This window comes from Pongo abelii, chromosome 2 (genome assembly GCF_028885655.2).
Source record: "Pongo abelii isolate AG06213 chromosome 2, NHGRI_mPonAbe1-v2.0_pri, whole genome shotgun sequence".
NCBI classification, from domain to species: Eukaryota; Metazoa; Chordata; class Mammalia; order Primates; family Hominidae; genus Pongo; species Pongo abelii.
The window spans coordinates 149,140,959-149,168,181 of NC_085928.1; the positions used below are offsets into that span (position 1 = coordinate 149,140,959).

Here is a 27,223-nt window from a genome sequence, read left to right on the forward strand (position 1 = left end):
GAAGAAATATTCCCCAAGTCAAAACAGCAGAGCCCCAGGTTTGTCCACCCTCCCATCCCCATTACTGCCTTCAAAATCTGGTACTTCTCCTTTGCCCAGTTTGCTTTACCTCTTGAGAATTTCTGCGTCCTAATCTGGGGTGTCAGTTCCCTTCCAAACTTAAATTTTGTTTTAACCCCATAAATTGTATCTGCTGCCTTGGCTGAGCCCAATCCAAGGACCCTGATTCCTGATTCCCACCTTAGAGGTAATATTTGATTCCTCTATTCTCTCTCTGCCTCTGCCCATACCCAACTTGGGGTCCATCCCAAGGCCCCCACTCCAGTCTAACAGTGGGCAATATGCCACATTTAGTGTTGGGAAAGCATCCTATGCCATCTACAGCCCTGGGGGCTTCCCTGTGTAGCAGCAAAATGTAGGAGCAATTGTTCATAATGACATCAGGGGACAGCATCATGGCCCTTCTAGTGCCCAAATCACAAAACTGGCAGCCATGTGGCTCATCTCTCTCCCTTGACTTGAGAGTCTGTCAGTCCCACCTCTGTAATATCTTTATTGCTCATCCCTCTCTCAAACTCCACAGTCCCTGCCTTAGATTGGGACTCATTATTTCTCAATTGGATCTGAATGCACTCCTAGCCTGTCTTTTTTCCAGTCTCACCTCTGATCCATCCTCTGTGTAGCTGCCCAAGGGATCTTTCAACACACACACATCAACATGCTGATTCCCTGCTTAATCCCTTCCCCACCAGTTTCACTCTGGATAATGCTGAAATTCTTCAGGGTGTCATCCAGAGCCCCTTATCTGGTCATGACCTTTTCTCCCAAGCCTTGCTACTTACCTTCCAACCCCCTCCCTATGGCTGCTCTGTCAAACTGCCTTTCATCCTGTCCTGAGTGATCACTCACTCTCACCTATTTATGCCAGGCTAATGGCTACATCATTTAGACTTTTACCTCCTCTACAAAGATGTCAATGCCTATTCCTTCCAAGCTAAGTTGGGTCTTCTCCTCTGCCTTCCACATCCCCTTAGAACTTTCTCTCTTACATCTCATCCCATCCTACCTTACTCTCTATTCATCACCTATTGGAGAGTGAGCTTCTTGAGGGCAAAGAATGTGTTTTATTTTGTATCCCATGCTCCAAGCATAGGGTCTTGCTCAGAGTAGGTGTAAAACGTGTGTGGAATAATCAAATTGAATGTATGGATGAGGTCAAGACACAGACAACGTTGGGAGGCAGTTCTCCATGGGTTGCTTATGTTTCTGCATGTCTTTCAAGTAAGGCATTGGCTGCTGATTGTTCTGGAATTTCTTTCACGGATATTTGAATAGCTAACAGCAGCCTTGGAAGACTGATATTGTCTCCTCCTGGGGCAAAGACAGGCAGAGTTACTGTCCAGTATAATGAAGATGATGTCCATCTTTGGAGCAAAAGACAGGCATGTTTATTGTCCCTGATAAAATATCTGGGTTCCTGAGGCCCAGGGATCTTCCCCCATAACACAATCCACTGCAAGTATGGGTATCATGTGGCCATCTTCACATCCTCCTGTGGGAATTGTAGCTCAGAAAATGGCACAAGAAAATGCTGACATCTGGCTACTGCTGTCGCCATGAGTAATAAAGTCTTTTGTCTCTGAGGGAGAAGTCTCATGTCTTCTCCCAGCATCCATGAAACTGTGGCAGGTTAACTTGTTAGCTTGCAGGTAGGGTAAAATTTCAGACCCTTTATGGTTCTTTACAGACAGCAGAGTCAATTCTGGACTTCCCCTAGTGAACCAGGAAATACCACAGAGGGACAGACAATTGAGAAGAGAAAGATGCTAAGGAGATACTAGAGGTCACGAGGCTCTGACCACACTCCTTCCATACATAATACAATTAATTTCCATCAGAAAGAAACTCAGATAAAAGTGACTGTCTACATAGCCACAGTCCAGCTGTCTTCGCATGGAAACAGAATCAGGAGAACCCCTTCCCAGTGAGATGGGACAGTGCATGGTGGGACTCTGTAGTCCCATGCACCAGCAGGACAGGTTTTCTGAAACTGTGCATGCATAAGGGTCCTAGGAACATGCTAGCAGAAATGGTACCATGACCATCAGTATGGGTGGTGGATTCCAGTCAACAGAAGGAGGTCACACAGAAGGGGCTAGTGTCCCAGTGTCTGCCCTGTGCCTGAGTGGGCAAAAGCAGCCTGATCAGGGGAAAACTCAGGAGATCAGCCAGGCAGCTTTCTGGTTTTAAGAAATGAAGGTTCTGATAAAGGAGAAAGAAAAATTGCTGAGGAATATAGGGTGACAGTTGTCTCCCCTATGCTACTCAGCCTTGTCCCTAAGTTCTCACATCCTCTTAGGACCAGCCCTAAAATGTAATCTAAAAATCCTAATAAAAAAGGCCACTTTGTTTTAGCTTGTTTGTTCATTCATTCACTCAAAAAGAAAACAAGCTGCCATTACTACCAAGTTCCTCAAGGTAATAGGATGACAACAGGATCCTGAAATATCTGGGAAGGGTGGAAACTTGGCCAGGCTCTCCATGAAGGCTGAACAGGCCAGTGGAGGCTCTATGAATCACAGTGGGGAGGTGCAGGCAAGAGACATGATGCCCAAGGAGAACTGTTCACCTGATACTTTCACTTGGTACAACATAACCAAGTCCAGAGCCATTCTCTCCAATTTTGTGTAATATAATTTCCTCCTAGAAATTATAAGCCAAGCAGCCCAGCTTCTCTTTACTGAGCTATGAGCAGACTGCCATGGTGATCAGCAGATAATTGCAAATCTAGGCAGTGATCCATGAAGTCAGAGCCGGCCTGAGTCAGATTTGAGGCTGTGATTAATTAAAATTTTTAACTGAGTTCATCCAACATATATTTAATGGTATGCATAATCACTATTGTGTTGGCTAGAAATTAGGCCAGAATGGTAGGCAGTTCATAAGTAACAACTGTAGTCTCTATGATTCTTAAGCTGACAAACTGTCTTGTTTCTTCCTGCAGTTATCGCTTCAGAATCCACAACTACAACTGGCAGAACATGTCATGTCCATGTTCCCACCAAAGCCTATGCATAGGTTAAGAAGTGTCAAGAAGCTTGACACATTTGCCAACAAGTTATACACAAACCTCCAGCTAACCCCATACCAGGCTCCCTCCCACAAAATGAGGACTTGTTGATTTTCCTTACTGTGTATGAATTTAAAAATCAGCAAAAGCTTAATTTGCTTCTGGATTTCCAAAGAACTAATGTATCGATCTGCTACGCTACATCTTAGCTGATGGCTCTTTTTCTAGGCTATTGTGATACATGTTGATCTATGAGTGTGCATGCCACAAGCACAGCATTTTCTATAGTTGGAACAGAGAGGCTGTCCAGAGGATAGGAAAGCAAGGGCCTGGCCCCAGGGGACCAGTCATATCCCTGGGCCTCAAGGTCAACAGGCAGAGCTAGAATATAGTTAGGCCAGAGGAACCAAAGAACACTCCATTCTCAGAGGTTGGGATAAAGCCCAAGGAAGACATACGAAGGTATCAACCCCAAAATTAAGACAGTGAAGCTTCAGCCCACAGACATCCAACTCATGAGAATTCACCTGTATGTGCTGCTGGACTCAATAAATAAAATAATAATTTACATATAAAATAAAATGTAGGCTGACATGAAATGATTTACACTGTCTTCCATGAGCAGATGTTCCAGAGTAAGTGTGATATAGCCCAGGAGAATCTGCTGGTCCTTCTTGCAGCACAGCAATTCCGTTTTCTTCTGGCTAACACCAATTTTGTTTCACTTCAGGGGATAAGGGGCATAAGAACCATAGCACCACACCTACCATGGAAGCCTCAAGCTCTTTGCTAGTGATTGGTTAGGCATGGGCGTGTGACCTAGTTCTGGCCAATGAGATGCAAAAGAAAGTACCTGGAAATCAGGAAATATTCTCCCATATGATGAAAGAGTACTGATGAGAAAGCCCCTTTTCTGTCTCTTCTTTCCCTCCCTTCCCTGGACACTGTGCTGTAGGGATATGATGCTTGGGGCTGATACAGCCCTCCTATGACCACAAAGAGAAGGCCTAGAGAACTATATTAACCTTGTGCAGTATTACCTTTCTCCAGACTTATTATTATATAAACTGCTAAAATATCTTTACTGTTAAAGCTCCTGCTGATCAGGTGTCCAGTGGCGTGTGGCCCAAAGCATCCAAAGAGATACACCTCAAGAGGCCTCAGGTCTTGCCTTTCTCTAATGGTGTGTACACTTTCATGGGCCAAATGTGATTCTAGTGTGCAAAGATAAGTATCTTCTGCATAATGTGGTCCCTAAAATCAAGGAAGCAACTTCATGTGGGTTTCAGTTGAAGAGAGACTGCACCTGTGCCTGAGGAGGCCTTGGTGTATGGGTCCTGGGAAAGGATGATATGTTGAGCCCCACTGTGGCGCTGCCCTGGGAACTTTTCAGAAACCATTTTGAATGAACATTATTTTTGGTTGGCACTGTGACCTGAGAACTTAACCTCAGGGGAAGCTGCCTCCAGAACCTTTTAACAGACCCCTCTGGACTGCATCCAGTGTCCCATGGGCACCTTGGGGACACTGATGAGGGCAGCCCTGCATCTGGTAGAATGGTCTCCACATTCTTGATGGCTCCACAGTGGGGCTTCCTTCATTGCGGTGTCCTCACTCTCCCTCTTCACAGGCGGGAGACAGCCCTGCTTTTCCTGCATTAGTGCTGGCTGCTTCCCTCCTGTAACTTATGGTCTGACACAGCCTGGCGACTTAAAAAACCTGAATGTACCCTGCACTCTGACACATCCATACCTTTGATCCTGCTGGGCCCTCTGCCTAGAATGTCCTTTCCATCCATTTCTGTCTATTAAATTTTGCCCCCCAACACTCAGCACGTATAAAGCTGTCCATAAAAGGTCTCCTTTACTCAACAACAGAAACAAACAACCCAATTAAAAAGTGGGCAAAGGACTTGAGTAGACATTTCTTTAAAGAAAACATATGAATGGCCAACAAGCATGTGAAAAGATTCTCAACATCCCTAATAACTAGGGAAATAAATTCGAAACCACAATGAGAAACCACCTCCTGTTAGAATGACTGTTAACTAAAAAATAGAAAATACCAAGTGTTGCAAGAATGTGGAGAAATGGGAACCCCTGTGCATTGTTGGTGGGAATGTAAAATGGTGCAGCTGCTATAGAAAACAGTATGGAGGTTCCTTAAAAGATTAAAATAGAATTGCCATATGATCCAGGAATTCCGCTTCTAAGTATATACTCAAAAGAATTAAAAGCAGTGATACAAACAGATATTTGTACACCCATATTCACAGCAGCATTATTCACAGTAGCCAGAAGGTGGAAGGAACCCAAGTGTCCATTAACAGAAGAATGGATCAACAAAATGAACGGAAAAACAAAATATACGTTGCATGTATATAATAAAATATTATTCAGCCTTACAAGGAAGGTAATTCTGACATATGCTACCATATAGATGAATCTTAAGGACATCATGCTAAGTAAAAATAACCCAGTCACAAAAGAACGACTATTGAATAATTCCACTTATATGAGGTACCTACAACAGTTAAATTAATAAGATAAAGTAGAATGGTGGTGCCGGGTGTGGGAGGAGAGGGGGAAGGAACACTTACTGTTTAATAGGTATAGACTTTTAGTTTTGTGAGGTAAGTTCTGAAGATTGCTTGCACAACAATATCAATGCACTTATTATACACTTAAAAATGACAAAGATGGTAAATTTTATATTATGTGTATTTTATCACAATTAAACACTTAAAATTAAAGGTCTCCTTGTTAAGCCTTCTCTGATGCCAGGCTTCAATGCCATTGCATTGCTTGTCAACCTCTGCCTTGATTCCTTGTTTTCTGTTCTATCAGGATTGTCTTGAGATTTACCCAGTTGCCTATACCAAGAGAATCACAGATAAATAGTGCCAGAGATCTGATAGAACTATTCCTAACGTCAATCCCATCTCATCCCATCTAGGGCATTTCAATTATGTAAGCCAATAAATACCCTTTTTATCATTAAGTCAATTTTAGTTGGTGTGACAGCTGCAACCAACATCAACCTAATTGATAACACATTTGGCCTGAAATAAAAGAACACTAACAATAAGGAAAAGACCTCTGAGATTTCTAGGGAATAGGAAAAAATTCACAAAAGAATGCAAATAAGACTAGCATGCATCTGACCTCTTATTTGCACCACTGCATGCAAAAATACAGTGAACAATACCAGCATACTGAGAAAAAACAACTTTAAATCTAGACCATCAATTAAGTACAGGAATAGAATAAATACAGTTTAAAATATGAAAGGACCCAAAGTTTACCTCTCAGTCACTCTAAGAAGTTCTTTGAGATGTGTTCCAGCAAAACAAGGAAGAAAAACAACCTAAGTAGAGGTAATTTAACCCTGGAGAAAGGTGAACCTAGCATGATAGTTGTATAGACTGAGGAGTAAGAGCTGAGGGCAGAGTGTGAAAATGTGGAGCTCTAAGAAAAAAGGTGAATGCTGGAGAGGTTTGGTGAACTGGGGATATAGTGAAAGCACCTCCCTCTCAACAATAACAACAAAAAATCCAAGTAAGACAAAAAGTTATTTAAATAACATGGTCCAAAAATAATGTAAATTAAAATGTGACATAATTTTAACTCCTTGATGGAATATGAGAAAGAAGTTAATTTGACTCCCATATTAGGAATTTCTCTTTGAGTGGTCCAGGGACACTTGACCCAGGAGTGAACATGTATGTGGTCATAATAATCTAAATCCTATTTAATGGTGTTCAACTTTTAGAGTCAATCTAGTGAAAAGTCACAGAAGGCTTGTAATCACAGAATAGAAAGGTAATGTTATCATCATTGGCAATGTAAGAATACAGCTCGTGACCGGGCGTGGTGGCTCACACCTGTAATCCCCCAGCACTTTGGGAGGCCAAGGTGGATGGATCATGAGGTCAGGAGTTCGAGACTAGCCTGAACAAAATGGTGAGACCTTGTCTCTACTAAAAATACAAAAATTAGCTGGGTGTGGTGGCACGTGCCTGTAATCCCAGCTACTCAGGAGGCTGAGGCAGGAGAATCGCTTGAACCTGGGAGGCAGAGGTTGCAGTGAGCTGAGATCACGCCGCTGCACTCCAGCCTGGGTGACAGAGTGAGACTCCATCTCAAAAAAAAAAAAAAAAAATACTGCTACCAGAAGCAGTAGTTGGAGAATGATGGGAAGGAGGGCAAAAGCACCAATAGTTTCCTCTCACCTCATGGAGAGTCTAGATACTGATTAAAGTTGATGAACGAGAGGCACAGATTTGTTGTGAATAACAAATGTAGGGGAAAATAATGCCTTAGACAAAACAGGGCCTAAGATGAAGTTGAGGAAGATAGGCAGTTTAGAGTTAGGGCAGCAGCTCTGATGTCACCAATTTGCCAGGATCCCTCTAGATTTTTTTCTCTGTTATTCTTACAACATGACTTCCAGCTACCCTCAAGATAATCTCATGGTCGCATGACTGCTGTTGCAGCTCCAGCCATCATACCTGTGCTCCAGGTAAGAAGAAGAAAGAGAGGAGAAGGGTGAAGGGAACCTACCTGCTGAGTCAGTCCCCTTTATAAGGAATTTTCCTACCCAACAATTTCTACTTACATCTCACTGGCCAGAACACTGTAACAAGGCAAACTATCACAAGGAAAACTGAGAAGTATAGTTTTTTTTGATGGCACATTGTTGCTCTCAACAAAATTGGATTTGTTTTCATAAGGAAGAAGGGGGAAACAGATATTGGATATGCAAACTGGCCATTTGTGTCTCAAGTGATAAAAGTGTATTATTCAAGTAAAAATGTATCCAATTAAAGAATAAACATTGTAATAGAATCATCAAAAGTGACAGGAAAGAGGAAGGGTAGGGTGCAGAGAGTATAAATGAGTTAAATCTTTATTTTTTCATAATGGGACTCAGTGGCATACAATTTAAAGTTGCTTTTAACTTCCAAAATAAAGACTCAAAAGGCTAAAGCAACTTGCCTTTGGGATGTAGGTGGGGTGGGGGACAGTAGGGACAGAGCTGCAACTTTTCATTAAACGCCCTTCTGTATTACTTGAGTTTTAAAAAACCATGTGCAGATATGGTTGTGATTTAAAAGTATCAGTGTTTAGTGTTATGTTGAGAAGCCAAGCACCACTATGTTTCCTTTACAATCTGGTTCTATAGTGGACAATTTGGTATGTTTTTAAACCACCATCACTGGCTTAGAAAGTGACAAAACTTAGCCATGGTCTGGGCTTTATTTTACTTCTTTCAATTGATTTGTTATCTTTTAAACTTTAGCCATTCACATTCAATAGTTTTTTATAAGACAGTCTCTGGCCGATGCATTCCCCCTGTTTCAGGTGGGGCAGTCCACGTAGGCCCTATCCTCTGTCTGAAATGAGGCAACCAACATCTCCCCACAGTCATTCCCCTGAGCCACTCCCATTTGCCCACAGACCTCTCTGCAGGGAGGTATGTTCTCTACCTGCCTGGTCTGCACTCTCAAATCACTGTCCTAATGTCTCTATAATATATTAACAGGCAATGGCCAAAGGGAGTTCTGCTGAAATAGGCAGCAGTTTAGGCCATTTTGGACTAAATCCTAGAATGCACACGACAATGCTGAGCGATGCAGTTTAATTTATGAGCATGCAGGTCTGCTATGAAATTGGGAAATGGAGGTATTAGACATTAGCATTCACATGGCAAGGGGAGGGCCAAGTCTAAAACTGTAATAGGCTTTTTACAGGGAGGACTGAAGAGTTTGAAGCAGGAGACATAATGTCAGTTAAATGTACGCTCGCGAACCTTATCCTTGTATTTGAATGCTGCTAAATGCCTAAGCGGTGTGCACTTCTCCTGGCCTTATGCCCTTAATATTGCCTAGCACAATTCTTTATTTTGAACAGGAGTGGAACACCTGTATGCACACCTGGGAAGATTTAAAAAATGTATGGCATGGATTTGGTTTGATCTGCAGGAAAGAAGGTATAATAGACAGCTTCTCAATTTCCTTCTAGCTAGGGCATATAAACTTTGATACAGCTAAATATTTCTAAATTGAAAAGTGAAGACAGGCACGTTTGTAATTTCACTCATTACAGTTGTGCATGCAATTCATGCCACACAGTCTCCAATTTAAGAAGCTTGTAAGCCAGAGATTTTCTGTCTGACCTTGACTCTGGCACTTCACCTTTCTAGCTAAGTTTTCAATGTACAGAGCAAAATAACATCTATTTCTGCCTCCCTTATGAATAAAAATACATTCTTCCAAATGGTTCAAAGGAAATATCAAATGTGCCCCAGCAGTAAAATATATTGGAAAGGAGGTCAACAACTCCATCAAACTAGGTTGAATAATGTCCCCCAAAGATGTCAGGTCCTAATCCCTAGAACCTGTAAATGTTACTTTACTTGGAAAAAGGGTCATTGCAGATGTGATTAAGAACCTTGAGAAGGGGGAGTACTAAATGCAATCACATGTATCCTTATAAAAGGGAGGTAAGGGGAGTTTTGACACACAGAGAGGCCATTTGAAGATGGAAGAGGGAAATTTGAAGATGCTGGCCTTGAAGTTTGGAGGGGTGCAGTCACAAGACAAGGAATGCTGGCAGCCACCAGAAGCTGGACTCAGCAAGGAACAAATTTCTTCCTTGAGCCTCTGAACAGAATGCAGCCCTGCTGATGCCTTGGTTTTGGCTTAGAGATACTGATTTCGAACTTTTGGCCTCCAAAATTGTGAGAAAATAAATTTCCTTTGTTTTAAACTACCAAGTTTATGGTAATTTGTTACAGCAGCCACAGAAAACTAATACACTCACAGACACGTCGGAAGGAAGAGTTTCAGTTTGTACAAAAGCTATCCCCCAGATTCTATGGTTCTTTGATGATATTTGGCTGAATTCAACTTCCTGCCTGCAGCAAGTGGAATAGGAGAGGGTTGAATGCAAATGCAGTGATATAGTTTGGCTGTGGTCCCCACCAACATCTTATCTTGAATTGTAATCACCACGTGTTGAGGGAGGGATCTGGTGGGAGGTGAGTGGATCTTGGGGGGGTTTTCCCCACGTTGTTCTTGTGATAGTGGGAGAGTTCTCACAAGATCTGATCGTTTAAAAGTGGCCGTTTCCTCTGTGCTGTCTCTCACCTGCTGCCATGTAAGACGCGCCTTGCTTCCCCTTCGCCTTCTGCCATGATTGTAAGTTTCCTGAGGCCTCCTCAGCCATGTGGAGCTGTGAGCCAATTAAACCTCTTTTCTTTATAAATTACCCAGTCTCAGGTATTCTTTTTAGCAGTGTGAAAATGGACTGATACATGTAGATTAAGAAAAGCAGGCAGCCAACTCCCAGTTCTGGGCAGCGTCCCCTCCTGAAGCAGGAGGCTGAAGGCATGAGAAAAAAATGCTTAGTTCTTAAAGCAAACATGTGAACAGATTAAGTATGAAGGGACAGGTAATTAGAGGGGAACCAAGGATTTAAGAAACTTTCTATAAATTAACCTCATAGTTTGGATAGGGATGTGTAGGCATGCACATGTGTTGGGGAAACATATCTTCAAACCAATAGTTGAATTATTAATAAACATGGCCAGATACCTGCAAACATATGTCATCAGACTGTCCTCTGAAGGTTTATCTGCAATAGTGAAAAATTAGAGACCCCACTGTCTACCAACAAGGGAATGGTTACATTCCATGTAATACTATGCAGCTATTAAAAAGCATGACGTACTTCTACATATACCGATGTGGGAGATTATTGAGTAAATACTGTTAAAAAAATGTAAGTTGCAGACGATATTATAGTATTTTCTCACATGGTTTAAACAAAGCAATCTGTGTTATAATATACAGAAACTATATATAGGTACACCTAGATATGTTTATGAATTTGTTGGATGGGTACACATCAAATAAGAAGTTATTACTTTCAAAGGAAGGAGTAGGGTTGTTGAGGGGGTGGTAAGAAGAGTGGACAGATTTGGGCTTTATTAGTATTACTTTATCCTAATGCACTTTTTCTCTAAGCATGTATTCTTTTTTGTAATTTTAGGAATCAAAAAAGATGAAAATGCAATAAAGATACACTATGAGAACCTTGTTTTGAATGATGTCTGGCAAACAGTGGAGACCCTCAGTAATTGTGTGCTCAGTGAAGGGCTGTGCAGCAGATGGTCTTTAAAGATTGCCTGTGGCTTCTGGAAGTTTCCTGTAACCCAGCTAATGTTGCAGGATGGCAAGCAAAGAAAACAAACAAACAAACAAACAAACAAACAAACTGGCTTTTACACCAAACTCCCTGGTGGTCTTCCATGTTTTTATTTAAAAAAAGAAAAAAAAGACACATAGTAAGTAGCCAAAGTCTGAGGCAAGTGCATCTTTTGTCTCTTCTACAAGAGTGGGGCAAAGTCACCATTCATTGACTCAGTTTCACAGAAAAGCCAAGGGAATCTGTCTTTTGAACACTTTCCTTCTGAAAAATTCTATATGATGATGTTTCCAAAGGTCGTTTTACCTCCTGGAAGGGCAGCTTCTCCCCAGTGAGCAGTCAGTTCCTGCAGGGTTAGCTATTGTACACAGCCCTCCTAGTGTTTGTGAGTTGCACACCAGGGAGGGGGGCACTATACCTTTGAAAAGGACACCCCTAGCCTCACTCCTCTGAGTGCACACCAAAACACACCCAAACCATGCTTCATCACATACAAAAGGAGAGCTCTTTGATCAAAAGAGTCCCACCTTACTTGCCAATTTGAAACACTGTTTTGGATTAATGCAGTCAGGCTGACAAACTGCACACCCCAAAGGTATTAATACAGCTAGGAGAAACATGTATTGACTTCACAACATTCAATTTAGGGGCACTGAAGAGATGAATGGGAGTGTGTCTCAAGACCCCAAAGCAAAGATGTGGTTTCTGGACAACAAGAAACCAGGAGCCCACTTGCCTTTGGATAAACAAAAGCAAGGGCAGGGGTAACTTCTATCTCAAACACAGACTGCACAGGGGCAGTACTTTAAAGGTGACAGGTCTCTACAAATACTTCTTAAGCGATGGCTCTTACTGCAATTACTGCTTTTTGCTGAATGAAAGGAACCAATCCCTCTCTCTTCTCCATATAATATGAAATGTTTGTTTTTTCAAGACATATTTCTCCAAGATTGGCCACAAATCATAAAAAGTCTTGATATTTTATGACTCCTTATTACAAATTTCAGGAAAGATTTTCATCTTCTGTATTTTAAAGATACTGTTACAAAAATACACAGATTGGGAGTTGGATTTTTCCTTAGGCAGAGGGAATGCTCTATCTGGAAGGCTTATGCTTAACCAAAATATTTAACCTTGTTGGTTTTGTGCTCCCATTTGCAGAATGTTAACATGTGGTCTAAACCCCCTGTGTTATAATTGAAGAAACTCACTTGTAGTTGAGTACTGGAGAGGTGATGTTGCTTATCCAAGGTTATACAGTAAGTTAATAACAGAGCTAGAGTCAGAGCTCTGGGCTCAGGGCTGAGATTTCTATCATGCTGTGACAGTGCTTTATAAACCAAGCTCTTTGGCTGTGGAGACTTTTAGGTTTTACCTGAGGAATGCATTCTGACATATAACCCTCATCCCTAGGCCTAATGAGATCGACACTCTGGGACAAATGTGGAAGATGCGGGAGATCCCTTCTGTGAAAGCGATAAATTCAGAGAAATCTAAGGCTGAAAAGGACCTGGAGTGATTCTCTACTCCATCTCCCTTCCTCGAGGCAGAAGTTGCTGATATCATGCCAAGGGAGAAGTATTTATCTTTCTAAAACTCTTCAGGGAAGATTCATAACTTTACTTACAAAAAGGAATATCTGATTTTCTCTGAACAGTAGGATCCAAGAAGTAATCAAAGAAAACCACCACATCATTTATAAAATAAAAAAACATAAAATCTTCCTTACTTTGATACCTCAGAAGTGATTATTTAAAATAACTTTCTAATTTAATCCAATATGAACATTTCTATTGTAAAAGGAAAATATGTTGGAAAATAAGAAGAACATGGAGTTGACATGACACATTAACCATAATTTTTGTAATAATTGGTAAGAAGGTAAGAGACCCACTCAGGCCTGTTTGTGTGAAGAACTTTGGTAGAAAGTATAATATATAAATACCTGCACAGCATAAAAGCTCATGGATTAGAGACTAAATAATGGCTTCCATTATATGATTTTCATTTTAAGTTTCCCAAGTCTCTATTTTTTTGCAAAGTAGTTTCTGTATCAGGCCTTAGCTCAAGAAGGTACATTTCTAACTAATCTGAATGGAAAAATAACAGAATAAAAACTCCACCAATGATTCCATATATATTCATGCCAAATGATTCAAAAGCTAGAGGTTATTCTGAGAGGGGAAGGCTGCCTAACATCTGTGATATTAAGAGAAGAGAAGCTATGCTTTATCTGCAGACAATACTGCTGACCCACTGCCAACGACTTTGAACTGCCTCTCCATCAGACATGATGAGATTCCAGACTCCTGAAAACCAAAGGGTGTATCTCAAAGGTAGCTGCTGGAATTAAGGTGGCCCACATCTGTGGTACAGCTCAGGCTGTGTGCAAAGCTGGCAGGTCTGAGGGCAGAGAGAATCCCTAGACTCCTGATCTCAGGATCCTAAGCTCTGGGCAAGGGTGCAAAATGGCCTCCTTAATTACTTCCCCTACCCTATCCCACCCCCTTAATGGACTATTAAAGCTTCTCCCAGCCATAACTCAGTGCTCCTTCTCCAACCATTTCCTGCCTTCTCTGCTATTCCAAAGTCAGTGTTCCTCTGAATGTTCCATGCTCCCTGCCCTGGAGGAGGGAAACTGACAGCCTGGGGACCTAAGTCCTCCCTTCCTCACTGAGCAGCATATCTGGAGCCCACTCCTTGATCTGTGTCCAGCCCTCACTGTTCCACCCAGCTTCAGGCCTGCCAGAGAAAATTCTAGGCCCTTGTCTAGAGGCCCCCAAAGCCTAGGCTGGAGGTGATGCTGGGAGGAAGCCATGCCTGGGGAAGGCTATCGTGCCCTGAGTTCTACCCTCAGCCAGCCAGTGCCCAGGCCAGGCATGGCATTCCAGAAGACTCACAGCTTCACTGCCCTGCAGCAGCCCGGGGCTGTAATGTCCCCTTACATTTTGTGGGTACCCAGATGATCAACATCACTGTGTGTAAGGCGACTCAGAAGTGAGGTTAAATGGCTCCGGGTGAACAATCCAAGAAAAGCTAAAGAATAAGCATTTGCACTGACTAATATTTCCAACCATTTAAGGGGCACACGTATTTCAATTAGATGCTATTACTCCACCTTTGCAGATGAGGAAACTGGGTCTTAGAGAACTGAACTTGTTTGCCCAAGGTTGCACAGCAAGGAGGAGTGAGCTGAGATTCGACCCCACCCTGCAAGGTGCTCCAGGTATCTCTGCTGAGCTGTGTAGCGTGGCTCCTCAGGACCTGGGAGTGAGCAAGAGCAGCCTATGGGGGGCAACAGCACTTGTCAGTGGGCTCAAGAGAGGCCCCTGTGAGGACTTTATTACATTGACTACCCGGTTCCCAACAGCAATGTTTTTAAGTGAAATTGCAAAATTTTGAAAACCAAATTAAATCCATTTTAATTTTGAAAGCAAAAGCAAACAGATGTCCTGCAGCCTCTTCCCCTGGGAGAAGGTATTGAGATCCAATAAACCACGCATCTTCTCTTCCTCGAGAGAGGCTGGGAATCACCACAGAACCAAATGCAGCTCTGCCTCTGTGAGAGCAAACAGTTTTGGCTGTACTTCTAGAAGTCCAGAAGCAAAAGCAACCAGAGAAAAGCAGGTATGCGCCTCAACAGTGAGAGGCACATTCACTTAAGAGAGGATTAAAAAGATTCAAAGTACAAAATGGGTTTCATGATAAGTATTTTACTCTCATTTTATCGAAATAATGGAGTTAAAATGTTAAAGGAAAGGATAGATTGGCGGCAGGGGCAGGGGGGCGGTGGTGCCATAAGTTGCAGTTTATGGAGTCATTGCTTCATAAATGTCACTCTATTGGTGTTATTCTGTCATTTTCTGTGCCTACTCCATTTTATAAAATTACTTATGTTTGGATTAAATGGCTCCTAAGAGGTCATCCTGTAAATAACATGGGACTAAGGTATGTGTGTTTTTTTTAATTCAAATGCAAAATATCTTACACCTCTCAATGTGTCATGGAATAATGCAAAAGGCGATATTGTTAAAACCCCCATAATTAAAAAAAAACTGTTCTATTTAAAAATAATGAAATCAGAAGTTATAAAATGCTTATGTGAGTTGAAGCCATTATTTTCTGAGCAATCAAACAGATCATTTATCAGCAAAACCTACTCTTTCCTTTTATACTCATAGTTCATTAGTTTATACAATATTTAATAAAGTTATTTGACTATATTAGCAACAGCCAGCACTGACACTTTTGGAAACAAACAACTGACTGCTAAGTGTAGTAGCCACGTGCTGGGGTCAGGAGGATGCCTGAGAGGGCTCAGTCTGTTGCCTTCACGGTGGTCTCTGTGCCTAGCTCTGTCCCACCTGGGGCATAAGCCAGGTTTACGAAATGCTGGCTGAATGGATAAATGAGCTTCCCCACAGCCCCACCCTATTCCAGCCCCAGAAACTCCTCAAGCAAACCCTAGCTGCCTAGACATTCTTCCCCTACTTCCATTCACTCACTGCTTGAGTCACAGTCAGCAACACACTGTAACTCGAACCTAGGGCGTGGCAGCATTTCAGAGCAAGGTAGAAGGGACCAGAGACATTTTGTAGTTTAGCCTCATCATTCCATACGTCAGCAGGTTGGAGACAAGCTATGAGATCTGGTCAAGGGCAAATAGTGCCCTCTGACCAGCGCTTCTGCTCCCCCCTCTAGTAGCTCCTGGACACTGAGGGACAAGAGTACAGAGCACACACAGAGTCTTACACTGGGATGGCTCCCAAAACCATTATGCTCACTATGTCTTATGACTGGGATCCTTCAGGCAGGATTCGCACTTGGCTCCCCTTTACTTCCCTGTGGATAGGAGCATGAGAGGTACCTGATTAGCTGAAAAGCTAAGCATTTGGCAATTAACCTGCAGATAAAAATAAAGTCAACTTCAAACCAGGGGTCTGATTTAAATGTAAACAGTGTGTCCCTACTGATCCATCAGCCTGGAACTGACTCAGAATAAGGATGGTGATGAAAAACTAAGCCACTGGCAGACATGCCCATTCACTGACAGGCCTGTGGGCCCACCAGGGAGAGAAAGAGCCAGACGCTGGGTTACAGAGCAAGGGCAAAAGTGAGAAAACTTGCTTTCTGAGCTCACAACTGATTCATTAATAAAACTGACCTCCTTTAGATGCCGAAAGCATTTGTGTGCCCTTCAATACTTCTAACAATATCACAAAAATAAGATGCAAAGCAGCAAACACATTGCTGTCCTGATTATGGTACAGAGGCAAAACTATTATGTTTCTAGGGCCAATTTTGCCTTTGATGTGAAAAATGGGCCGGCCTAACTCATGATCCACCCTAAGCCTATCACAAAAATGAACACAGACACAGAGGACCCAAGCAGCCCAATTGGCTGTGGAATGCATTATAGGATTTATGTTATCAATGACTCTATGTCGTAACTGTGCTTTGCAAAGACAAACTTTAAAATGGTTTCAAAGTCCTTGACTGCCATTAATAATCCCTTCATTCAGCAAACATCAAACAGCAGCTATGAGTCAGGCAGTATGCCAGAACAAGGGAGACAGAAAGACACACCACAGTCATGCCTAGAGGCTCACCTGTCTGTGCTGGTGGGAGGTAGAAAGGCTAAGGATGGTCACAGCCCAGGGTGGTAAGAGCTGGCACAAATGGAAACACAGGGAGACTAGGTGGGCAGAGGAGAGCCCTAGGCCCAGTCAGGTTAAGAGGGGGATGCTAAGAAGAAGTAACAGATGTTTTGAGTTTTGAAGGATGACTATGAGTTAGGCAGGTAAATGAGTTGGGAAGAGAAAACAGCATTTGCAAAGGCCTTGGAATGTGAGAGGCCATGGAGCATGCTGAGGCAGTAGCAGGGTCAACAGAGTGGCTAAGGTGCATGGGAGGCCTGCGTCAGCTTGGCAAGGGCCTTATGCTTTATGTTGACAAGGTCAAACTTGATCCTGACAGTGGTGGCTGGTAAGCCTCTGCATGGTTTTATGCAGGAGAGTAATCAATCTATAAGTGATTACCTGAGGGTCCCCTGAACAAGCTGAGCAGCTCTCAGGGATGCTTTCCTTTATTCACTGCTCCTGAGGCAACAGCAACTTAAAAGCCTCATTAGCAGGCAGGTCTCCAACTAACAAGTAAGTCTGCCTTCCCTTCCATAATGCCCTCTCTTTGAGGCCACAGCTACTTTCAATTGCATTCTAATTTCAAGAAGTGATAAACATATGCTCATGTTTCCATTTACAAGGTTTTGATTATCAGCCTGGCATTGTGGCTGCAAATTACCCATTTTCTATTATAATTATTTTTCCTTCTCTAGATGAAGAAGAAGAAGCATTTCTAAATTACTAAAGTGCCCCAGCCACAGAGGGAGGGAAATAGTAAGCACTGCTGCATCTTTTGCTAATGGCAATATAATAGCAAGAGTTTGAAAACTAAAATGTAAGCTTGTGGGATGTGTTAGACCAAGGCCTTCCAAATGGGTGCATTTGTTCATTATGATTATTTACCTAGAACCTGGCTGCATTGCAGCAAACCAGAGGTGAGCTGAGCTGATAGCAGAATTGCTGCTTTTGAGGGTTTTCCAAGAGTAGCTCCTTGAAAACTGGGCTACTTTATGTGACTGGCCATCCCCTCACACTCTTGGGCTCTAAATCTTGCTTTTTCTGCTTCTAGCAGGAATTTTAAAAGATTAGAATGTCACTAACTCAGATGCATCCAAGCAACTACAATGTTTGGTAATATGACTGGAATCCAGCCATGCTAACTTGCACCACCATCTCTCCTAAACAAGACCGTCTGGCTGCCTTTCTGCCCTGGTCAGTGGTGGCTGGGGATGGGGTTGAGGACAAACCTTGGTAATTAATGAATAGGACGCAATGAATTCAGGTCACTGCCTGAAGTGAAAAGGATTCTATCATGCAGAGTTGCAGACCTATTGGCAGCTTAATGTCCCATTTAATTGGCATGTAACATTAATTGACAGAGTAGCGTGTAAATGAGATCACAACCATGGTTTTGAAGGTCCTATTGGTGGCTTCATTTCTAAAGTGCAGCTTGAATGAGCTTAACAGTTTTGTTATTGTGATGACCATTCAAATTCTTAACATCTTCCATGTGTGACTGTGCTCAGTCCTGGGGAAAGAGGCATGGAGGATATACTCTCTGCTCTCACGGAACTCATTTTAGTGGGGCAGTCAAATATGGAAAAACAACAAGCAGCTACTTAAATACTCAAAATGCCAGCACTTTGGGAGGCTGAAGCAGGCAGATCGCTTGAGGTTAGGAGTTTGAGACCAGCCTGGGCAACACAGTAAGACCCCCATATCTACAAAATTGTTTTTTAAAAATAGCTGGATGTAGTGGTGCATGCTTGTAGTCCCAGCTAGTTGGGAGGGTGAAGTGAGAGGACCTCTTGAGCCCAGGAGGTTGAGGCTGCAGTGAGCCATGGTTGTGCCACTGCACTCCAGCCTGGGTGACAGAGTGAGACTCTATCTCTAAAAACAAACAAAAGCCAAAATGCTATTTGTGGTAGAAAACAGGAATTCCAAATCTTATTATTTTCACATTTTGAACCTTCATGGATGACAATAATAAATGAAGCATAACAAATCAATAATAACTAAAAGTTAATATACTATTTGCTAGGTGCTTTTTAGGTGTACTAACTCATATTTTGGCAGTACCTATACTGTGCCTGTAACTACACTTTTATCTTTAATATTTGCAAACACTGCAGACATTTGTAGAGAAGTGCTATTATCTTGTTTCTGATGGGGACACAGAAAGTCCGGGCTCCATCCCAAGATGTGGTACTAGGAAATACAGGCAAGTTCAAGCTCTTGTAGTGAATGGCCGGCCAGGCCATTTCACTTCCCACTGCCTTTAGAGGGGCAGAAACTAACAGGAGCCCTGACTGAGCCCATGCGGTCCCTCCATCCAAGCCACAAGATCTTTGATATTCAAGATGGGCTCATTCATTTTTGTAGAAAATAAATGTAATCAGCATATTAACTATCCTTTAGACATCAGTTATAACTTCTTCCCTCAAGAGTAAATTGTTCTCCTTCCTGTGTATCTCAAGATCTTTGCCCAAGCAAAGGAAGGAAAAACAGGTTAGCGCAGCAGGTGTCAGAAATTACTCTTTCTTCTGTAGCGAAGGCAATGAGGCCTCCACTCAAGGTTCAACAGGGGTGCATCTTAGGAGGTGTGCAGTGGGGTGTGTGCTGTGGCTGTTGCCGGTATGTGTTGCAGCGGTTGTCATACAGAAGCATATGCCATGGTGGGGTGCTGTGGGGGCTTCTGTATGTGGGGTGTGGTGGGGAGTCTGCCATGGAGGGGTTTGATGCAGGATAGGCCTCTGGGTGTCTCATGGGGAAGTGTGCCATGAAGGTTGGGTGAGGGCAGGTGACAGGAGAGCCATGCTGCACCATGTGTTGTGGAAGTCATGTTGTGGGGGATGGATCATAGGGGTATGGTATGGAGGATATAGCATGGGAATGTGCCATGAGGGTACATTGTCGGGGGTTTTGCTGTGGGGGGTATCATGGTGGGTGTGGTGCGGTGGTGCTGTGGGAGTGTGTCATGGGGTGCAATGGGCATGCTGTGGAGATATGTCATGAGTGTGCTCTGGTGCTCCCTAAAGAGCTCCCTCCTACCAGGCCTGAGAATGCCATTCTTGCCCACTGGACCTGCCCAATCCCCAAAATGGTAAGTGCATGCCCCAGGAACCCCACCCACACTCTACCCCCAGCCTTAACATTCTCTGGTCTCAGGGTAGCCAGTAGATATCAGGGGTGGCATGTTTTGGGGTTCTGCTGGTTGAAGGAGCTCGGGAAGCACCCCTCTCTGTGGTAAGGCTCAGGTAGTATTTGCAGGCCACATCTAACCTAGCTTCTGCAGCGCTCCTTTCCCAGAGCTCACTGCCCAGCTAACCCACCCTGGGACTCCCCAAGATACAGCACAAGTGAAAGGAAGGAAGTACCCTTGGCATTCTCCCCCTACAGTGGGGCCCAGCACTGAAGAGTCTAGGCTCAGAGTCCTCTCTCCCAGTGCAGCAGCTTCTCTTAAGGACCCTGCCCTTGCACTCCCAGCTCATTGCTCCAAGCCTCTGGCCCACTTGACTTCTGCGAGGAGCCATCCCATATCAAGACCCTCTGGGGTGGCAAAACTCAAGAGCGCAGACATGCAGATGAAGTATTTGTTTGTTTTGAACGTATGCAATTTCCTCCCAAACTTTATTGTGAAAGATTTTCAAACACGCAGCAAAGTCAAAAGAATTTTAGTGAACATCTGGATATCCACCACCTAGATTCTACCATTAATTTTTTACTGTTTGTTTTATCATATACCTACCCCTCTATCCATCTGGCAATCTTGCTTTTGTTTTTGATGCCTTTCAAAATAAGTCGCAGACAGCAGCTTACTTATTTCTAAACACTTCAGCGTGCATATTATTAACCAGAATTCAGTATTTGTTTAGCATTTTTTTCCTTTCTTTGAACATACAATGAAATGCACAAATCTTGAGGGCATCATTCAACAAATTTTAACAAATGCATGCACCATGTAACTCCAACCCCTCTCAACATATAGAACATCTCCCTCACCCTGAACGTCCCCTTGTGTCCCTTCCTTCTCAATCCCCCTGTACCCCTCCCTCAAGCAGCCACTATTCCAAGTTTTTCCACCATAGACACATTTTACCTCTTTTAGAACTTTAAATAGAATCACATTGTCTGGTCTTCTGTGTCTGTTTTACTCAGCACAATGTTTCTGAGATTCACTCACGTTGTTCTGTGTGTCAGCAGCTTGTTCCTTTTCATTGCTGAATGGTGTTCCATTATTTGGCTATACCACAGTCTATCTGTTCTCCTATTGATGAATACCTTTTTTGTAAATAAAGATTATCACTGAATCGAGGCTACTCTGTAACACAGTTGCACTCACTAGCATTTGGACCTGTTTGTCTTGCTGAGGAGATCAGAGATTCTTAAAGTTGGCATAGCCCTCTGGCCCACGAGAGTGTATGAAGAACATAAATAGTGCATTTTATCACCTTTGTGATAGAAGATCAAAAAGCACAGTTCTAGAGTAGAGACTCCCCAAGTGTGATGGAATGCAAGACGATTTCAGGTGAGAACTTAAAAATGCCAAATGATAATATATTTGTTTTTACAACTATGCCCCATTTATGGCCTGTGAAACTAGTTTTCCTACATGTAAGGGATACATGGTTTGCTTTTTAAATACATCTGTTTACATAACAGAAAAACTGATTTAAAGAAAAATATTAAACAAATATATAGGGGGGAATAAAGATAAGAAAAACCTCATGAGGCTTGCATGCAGGTGTTTGAGGTGTGGGAAACATTCTTGAGCAATGGTTGTCAATCCTGGATGCACATTAGAACCAGCTGGGGAGCTTTAAAAATCCCCCTGGCCTGGGCCCCACAACCCAAGCCTTTCATGTCATTGGTCAAGGTACATCCAGTCATCGATAGGCTTTAAAAGCTCCCCAGGTGATTCTAGTGTGCAACGTAGGATGAGAAACATTTTGGAAAGTGGTAATTTTCAAAGACCAGCAGTATCAGCATCACCTGGGTGCTTCTAGAAATGCACGTTTTTAGATCCCACTCCAGATCTTTGCAATCAGAAATCAGGGCTGGGGCCCAGCAACTTGGGTCTTAACAAGCCCTCTTGGTGTTTCTATTTCTTGAAGTTTGAGACCCATTGCTTTAGAGGTGGACGGGACAAGTCCAAAAGGCCACTGCTGCCTCCCAAGACTAAGGTCTCCACTAATGTGGTACCACTCCAGCCAGTGTCAACTAGGTCTGCCTGGTCTCCAGCTCCTGGGAAGCCCCTCTCCTCCTGAGGACAGAGAGCGTGGGTGGGTGCCAAGTGGTGAGCAGCTGCTGGCCAGTGACCAAAGGGGTGACATCCTATGGTCCCCTGGGAATTAACCTAAATCCACAAACCAGTTAATCAGCCCTCAGAAAATCAAGTGTTGACTACAATTTTATTTTCACTATGATTTTTGATTATCAGTGACCTCCTTCCACTCCATTACCCTTGTTAATTGAGAATTGACTACACAGTTAAAATGAATGTTTCCTCCACTAACAGAGCTGTACCAGATTCATCTTAAAGTCCCTCACAGCTCAAGAAAATGTGATGAGTCTGCAGATATATTGATCTTATACAATTCATTTCACCAAGGATTTATGAAATTACCACGAAGGTCACCTGTTATGCATTCATACGTTCAAAGGCTTATAGGAAAGAAACAGAGTTTTATCTGAAGGATAACATTGTATTTAGAGAGCTAAACCAGAACTTGGGCAAAACGTGGCCTCCTGATTAGCAGTGATGTCTCTATTAAAGATACTCAACACAGTTCTTCAGATTTGGTAAAGTCTTTGGAAATATTGTTACCTTACAGTTAGAGAGACAATAAGGTAACAACAAACACTCCAAGGGCTGCTCCTTTTCACCAGCTGGCTATTTTGATAAAGAAAAATACAAAGTAAGAGGAGGCTAAGGGGAGATAAAAAAATCTGATTATCTGTTCCAATGCTAAGTTTGAAAAATGAACTTTCATGTAAAATCAAAAAGATTAGAATTTGCTAAAGAAAACGTGCTGGGAAACCTGAAGTGACATATGCAATGCCTATTAAGTAGTATGTACCATGAGATATTTCACAAAACACCATGGTCCTTTTTTTGTATCATAATACAGTAAAGGAATAACGCCACCACGGAGGAAAAACCCACCCAGCTGTTTGTGGAAGGACAGTCACATACCATAAGGAATCTTTCAATGATCAGTTATCGTAAAAGACTCAGCCAACTGTTTATTTACTTGATTGCAGATTGACTATAAAGAGCCCAACAAAAGCACCTGTGCAACAGGGCGAACTCAGAATCAAGTCTGGTGATAAGGCTTTCTCGGAGCCTGTTCCCAAGATTTGCCTTACCATGGGCAAGGCACCTAGTGTAGGGCTGTGTCTAGTTCAGCCTAAGACTAAGTACATCCTTGTACATGGTGAATGACTTTAAAAAAACATTTTGTTATGAAAAACTACAAACATATAGAAAAGTAGAGGGCTGGGTATGGTGGCTCATACCCATAATCCCAGCACTTTGGGAGGCTGAAGTGCAAGGATCGCTTGTAGCCAGGAGTTTGAGAGCAGTCTGCATAACACAACCAGACCTATCTCTACAGGAAATTTTAAATAACGTAGCCAGGTGTGTTGGTGCATGCCTGTAGTTTTAGCTACTTGGAGGTCCAGGTGGGAGGATCGGTTGATCCCAGGAGTTCAAGATGATAGTGAGTTATGACTGTGTCACTGCACTCAGCTGGGCAATAGAGTGAGGCCCTGTCTCTAAAAACAAAAATTGGAAACAATAACAGTATAATAAACTGCCACATAGAGGTCCCCTCCAAAATTATTGACATACTTCTATATTTACTTCACCTTTTCCCCCCTTAAGTATATGAAGGCATATTATAAACACCATGATATTTTACCTTTCAATGCTTCGAAAATAAAGTGCACTTTCTAAAATAAGGACACCGTCTTACTTTTCCACAATATGATCACACCTGAAATTAATAATTAACAAAAATTCCTCGGTATCATCTAATCCAACATCAGTGTATTTTTTTTTTTTGGAAAAATAAAACACAGACACAGTTGTGATGACTCAGAATGGTAGATGTGAATGTCCCCGCAAAGTCCCCAAGAAGCAAGTGTGTGCCATCTGAGGGCTCCATCATTCCCACAAGTGCACCAGGATGGGAGGGAGCACTTCCTCTAGTGGGGGCCTCCTCTTGGAGATATGAGGGCTCTCATTCCCTCAGGTTCACAGTATCCAGACACAACTCTCCCAGGCCTCCTTCCAGTAGCCAGTGAATGCCAGTTGTCTCTCTTCTCCTACCTGGTAACCAGCTTTGTCTAAGAGGCTGGATCTGGAGTCAGATGAACCTAATTTGTAATCCTGGCTCTGCCACTGATGGGCTGTTTGGCCTTGAGCAAGCTGCTTGACCTCTTGGAGCTTCTATCTGCTCATCTGTAATATGAGGGAGAAAGACCTGCCTCAGAGGGCTGTCATGAAGATTAAATGAGACAGTGACATAGGCAGTCACAGAGTGCCTGGCCCATAGTAAGCTCATTAAAGTTCAGCTGCTAACACTGGGGGTGGCAGTAATAATCTTTAAGGCCATGAGAGTAGGCAATAGCATTAGAGTGATGGCCAGGAAGAAGCTCAGGGGTCAAAGAGAGGCCCACATCCTACCAAATCCTCAAGGTGGGCTCCTAGCTCCTGCTTCCTCTGATGTACAGTGGTGCTGCTGGAGATGGAAGTGCTGAAGAATTGGAGGAGGAAGGCCTCACTGACTCTAGGAGCAGAGAGGTTCTCCAAGGGTGCCTTTGGCCACCCATTGGGCCATCTGGTGTCTCCTATTGGCCTCTTAGTAGTCCTGTGCCTTACCACAGAGGCACAGACTTTGGTTCTTCAGACACCTGCCCATCAGCTACTCTCTTTGCTCTCTTTTAATGACCCCCCAATCAATATTACTCTTTATGAAGCATCTACTATGTTCCAGGATCTTTTCTGGGTAATTTTCAGACATGATTTCCCTGACTGTAAATGCCAGGCTTTTGAGGGAGGTATGGCTAGTCCCCTTTACAGGTGTATTCGTTTCCTATTACTGTTGTAACTACCCCAAGCTTAGTGGCTTAAAACAACACACATTTATTATCTTACAGTTCTGGAAGTTGGAAGTCCAAAAGGGACTAAAGTAAAGGTGTCGGCAGGGCTGTGTTCCTTTCTGGAGGCTCTGGGGGAGAATCTATTCTTGTCTTTCCCAGCTTCTAGAGGCTGCCACATTCTGTGGCTCCTGCCTCCCTTCCATCTTCCAAGCCAGCAATGGGCAGTCCAGTTTTTCTCATGCTGCATCTCTCTGACTCTCCTGCCTCCATCTTTCACTGACAAGGATATTTGTGATTAGATTGGGACCACCTGGACCACCTGGATGGTGCAGGATATTCTCCTTATTTTAGGGTCAGATAACTGGCAACTTTAATTTCATCTGCAATCGTAATGCCCCCATGCCACAGAACCTAACACATTCACAGGTTCTGGGAATTAGGATGTAGACATTTGGAGGGCCATTATTCTGCCGATCTCATGGTGCTCAGAGAAGCAATGGTGCTTACTCAAAGTCACACAGCTGTTAAGAAGTACTAGACTCCAAAGTTAGATTCTGGGATCTCAAACCTAGCTCTGCTCCTGCTACTTCACTGTGTGAATTTGGGCCACTTAACTCCTCTGGCCTCAGCTTCCTCACCTGTAAAATAAAAAGGCAGTCTAAACACTCTCCAAGAGTCCCTCCAGCAGCTAGTTCATGACCCTCTGAGCATCTGGGCCTCCCTCTAGCTATACACATGACCCGAAGTCAGGACCCTACTGAGCCCTGACCTGATCTGTCCACACTGACCCCAGTTCAAGTACTGCCCATGAAAGGGGGAGATGTAGACTTACGGTCACAGCACAGACTTCCTTCCCTCCCTGGCTGGAATTTTCTGAGGCTTTTGTTCTGGGAAGCTTGGAAACATGGATTTAAGGGCACCTGAAATCTTCACCCCAACACCCTCCAAGCATACCACACAAATCTAAAGTCAACTACTGTGTTTTTTCCCCTGAATTCCCAGCTTAGAGGGAAGTAAGGACTAAGGTCTCTTTGTGCAATGAAAAGAAAAACAGAAGGTGAGCAAATCAGACAGTAAACATATAGAAATGTGAAGACTTGTTTGTTGAGAGTTCCCAAACCAAGGCATTAAACATTTTTTAATGCACTTTTTTAAAGCACTTTATATCACAGAAAATATCAAACATATATGAAAGTAGAGAGATTAACATAGGAACCCTTTCTTAACTCAGGTCTAGCATCCCAAAGTTAGATACTCTTCACAGTCTGAAATTCAAATTTTGAATCACCATCTATGGTAGGCAGCTCCATTGTGTGGTCCTGCAACACCTTCGCTTTCAAAACTGCTAGACTATGATTCCTCATGATTCTGAAAAGTCTGTCAATCAAGATGGCTAGAAAACTTCAACTTTCTGTGAAAAATGAGTGGTCCAGGAGCTATGATTCCTGAAGAACAAATCAGTTCCTCTTTCAATAGGGATAATGGAAAAAAAGAGTGTCTTCTGAGATAAGGGGCTATAAACTCCATGTAAGCCTGGAACTGCTATCTTCCCTACCTTAAAGATGAAGCCAACTCAGTGGTAATAAGAGCTGAAAGACGGAGAAGGTGAGATTCCTAGAGCCATGATCTATCTGATAACCTGGACCCAGCTGTGCCTGATTCCCCAAAACATTTCCATTATGTTAGCCATACTTCTAATTTTGCTTAATCTAGCTTCAGTGAAGTTTCTCTTCCTTACAATAGAAAGAATCTTGAATATAAGCCACCCCAGAAAGCCTTCTTTAAAGCAGTGAGCGCAACTGTCAATATTTCTTGTGAAAATTAGAATTTTACCTCCTTAATTTAACAAAAACAATTTATATTCCTTAAAGAATACATTTCCTAGCAAAAACAATAAAAGTCTGAGATTTAAGCATACTTCCTTGACAAGGGAGAATTCTATTTTGCTGGATTTTTATCAGGACAGCAATTTTTCAATGATATCTTAGTACTGTTATGTGATGACCACTACCCGCACCCTCCTCCACAATAAACTCCTGCTGGTGCTATTTTTGAACAGGACAAGCTGTCAGGGAGTAGTTCTGGGCCGACCTGGGAGACTCTACAGAAACTAGGCTTCGGGCTGGAGTCTTCTGGGATACACCCTGTACACGAAGCCAGGCCAAACAGGGTAGAACCAGATTCCAGTTTCAGTGACAGATTGAGGAAGAAACCAC

At 42.8% G+C, this 27,223-nt stretch overlaps 1 protein-coding gene across 11 annotated transcripts in view; it reads right to left on the bottom strand.

Moving 5' to 3' along the window:
- The window catches only part of NMNAT3 (nicotinamide nucleotide adenylyltransferase 3), a 114,344-nt gene that overhangs the window by 74,248 nt on the left and 12,873 nt on the right, over positions 1–27,223 (bottom strand). For 2 of the 11 annotated variants that reach the window (XR_010139256.1, XR_010139255.1), the window contains exon 2: positions 23,687–24,366. The exons of 5 other annotated variants lie outside the window; for them this stretch is intronic. The gene's annotated coding sequence lies outside the window, so the exon portion shown is untranslated. Of the gene's footprint in view, positions 1–21,234; positions 24,367–25,062; positions 25,284–27,223 lie in introns of those variants that run through there. 4 more of the 11 variants (XR_010139257.1, XR_008523925.2, XR_010139254.1 and 1 more) reach the window with 4 other exon arrangements.